General features: G+C 40.3%; 2 pseudogenes; both read right to left on the reverse strand.

Annotated features, from left to right (window-relative positions):
* Nucleotides 1–694: 694 nt before the first annotated feature.
* On the reverse strand, nt 695–966 carry LOC101628442 (annotated as a pseudogene).
* Nucleotides 967–1,108: 142 nt separating this feature from the next.
* On the reverse strand, nt 1,109–1,420 carry LOC101628676 (annotated as a pseudogene).
* Nucleotides 1,421–2,722: the final 1,302 nt, after the last annotated feature.

The following is a 2,722-nucleotide window of genomic DNA, read 5'->3' on the forward strand; positions in this document are numbered from 1 at the left end:
ATTGTAGGAGACCTGAAAATAATAGCGCAAATTAAAGCTGTTTTTTTTTTTTTTTTTTAAACAGGACACAGTCAGCTATTTATTTACAAACATTACAACTCCACCTGAACCCCACAAAGGTAGCTATTGTTCTGGGAATTTATTTTGTTTTAGGTATTAATTGCCTCTGTTAACATAGCTTACATTTAAAATTTTTGGAATACTTTTACATTTCTCCTTCCTTAGAATCGCTATTATGACCAATGCTCTCCCCACAAAACACAATATTTCTTCTGAAAGTGTTAACCTGTTATTTTAATGTACGCATTTGATGCCAAAGAAATAAAGGTAATTTTACAAACACCAAATTTTTGCAAATATGTAAAGTTTCCACTTTACTGTAGTTTTAAATGCATATCTTTACAATTACCCCCATATAATGCCTTTAGAAATATCTTAGTCATTAACATGTAACTCTACCAAAGATTCTGAAATATAAAATTTCAAATTATTAACTAAGATAATGGGGTTTGGGTCTGTTAATTTCCAAGATTTGTTGAAATGTTTTTTTCTGATTTCAATTAAAATCTGAAAACAAGGGCAAAACAAAAATGCAATAAAAAAAGATGCTTCCACAGCTTACACCTCCTCTTACCAAGGTAAAGCTTCTTTCCCACAATAAGGAGATTTCCAGTATTTCCACGGAGCTGAGCTTTCAGAGTTGCTCAAAGCCAAGATAGTGACATACACCTTCTTGGTTCTTGTTGCGTGAATTATGCCTGAAGAGTTTGATATCCATCCACATCCAAAGGTGGAAGAACACGTCATACACTGGGATGGTAACAGGCCAGAGCAGACCTGGCAGCACAGGCTGGCTGTGCTAGTGCAGCTTTGTGGGAAGTTTTCTTCCACAGAAGCTGAGTAAAACAATCCTACTAAAGACACCGGTGGAATAAGGACAGTCAATGTGAGAAGAGACAAAAACATTCATCTCCCTCATTACTCCCCACCACTGTGATGTGACCTTTGATTAGGTAGAAGGTAAATAATAATAATAATAATAATAATAGTGAATTGCTGTGTAGTTTTTAATTCTGATCTAGCGTTACTCTTCTTGCTTCTTATGTTGCTAAGTCCTCCTAGCTGTCTGTGGTATCATATTAGGAATTCCATCAATGCTTGGATAAGCTATTTCCAACTCTTCACTAATCAATTCATTTCTTGATGCTTCATATCTGAGCGGCTTCTTGGAGAGAGGGCACACCAGGAACTCCAGCAGCGCCAAGTCAAAAGCACCCTTGGTCCTCTTGCACTGGTCCATTGATGGCCACGACCCTGGCAACCCTGAAGTATGCAGGCATGAAGGGCGACCACGGGCAGCAGTGGTCACGTTCCCTGCAGTGCACAGGTGACCATGCTGGTGTAGCGCTCTTCTCAGCATGCTCTGGCAGCAGGAGACAGCACTCCTTGCTTCCCCCACAGGCCTGGCTATGCCCTCTGAGCCCCACAGCCCACTCTGCCCAGCTCAGCAGCCAGGCCCCGCCCCTGTTTGTTTGGTCTTTAATGAACAAATTATTTATTTATGCATAGAGAACTGGGGGACAGGCCAGAGGGATAGGAGCAGTGAGAGGCTTCACCAGAAGCAGAGGGAGCAGAGCAGGCATATGGAGGACTTACACTGCTGAGGGGAGCAGCAGGAAGGTCAGGAGAGGTCTGCCGGACCATGTGGGTCAGCTCTCAGCTCCCTGGCCAGGAATCGAACTTGTGCTGAAGTGGCTGCCGCCAGTTTCATGGTCCCGTGCATTAACCCATTGTGCCACAAGGAAGAGCCCAATTAAAGTCTTTGAGTTTGAGTAATCTGAAAACTCCTACACTGAAAACTACTAACAGGTCAAAAGGTATGATCGAGCCAGGGTTTCTAAATTAGTATTGTATTTCACCCTAAATATATTTTCCTTATTTTCTTCCCTAATCTGACACATTGTGCCTGACTGAGCCACAGAAATATAATGAATATACACAAGAAAGACTGATCACCAAAAGTCACCCAGAAAATATTTATCTCCAAGATTTTTCTTACTATGACACAGACTAAAAGCATTTGTAACATAGTAAAACGCTGTCAGTCACAACCCAGAGGAGCTGATGAAGTGGGCACCTCACTAGCCATCACGGAGATGCTGCGATTGTTCCATTCCATCTTTTCTGACCTCACTCTTTCCACTGTAGGCCCTACCTTATTCAGTACACACATAATTGTTTGTTCTTGCACTTACAGATGGGAGTTAATAGCCATTCAGGCTAATGAGCCACGGAAGAACATACTCATGTCCACTCACTGAGGGCTGGGACCTAGAAGGTTACATAGTTTTTAGGTTATGTTATTTTTTCTTATGTGTTGCCTTGGAAGTTCTCTTACTGTGGTATACAGACATGGAATGCTTTCCAAATATTTTTTCAGACAACCAGTCAGGACAAATAAAAACCAACATTTGTAAAGTGCTTTGTGTTATCTTTGAATACTGACAATGAAAGAAAAAGAGTTTCTGTACTGCTTTCAAAGAATGACCTATTCTCCTTAGGTCTAAAAACGAGAGGTTATTGGCTATAGCAGACAAGGTGAATTAATGAAGTTAGTTACATTAACATTTTATATGTATTTAATAATGAAATAGCTATCGCTTCTTTAGGAGAGTTCACTCTTACCCTCTTACATAAAACTGATTATTAAATGAGTAAGTTT

This window comes from Condylura cristata, unplaced genomic scaffold (genome assembly GCF_000260355.1).
Source record: "Condylura cristata isolate star-nosed mole 26May11 unplaced genomic scaffold, ConCri1.0 scaffold00004, whole genome shotgun sequence".
Taxonomy (NCBI): Eukaryota; Metazoa; Chordata; class Mammalia; order Eulipotyphla; family Talpidae; genus Condylura; species Condylura cristata.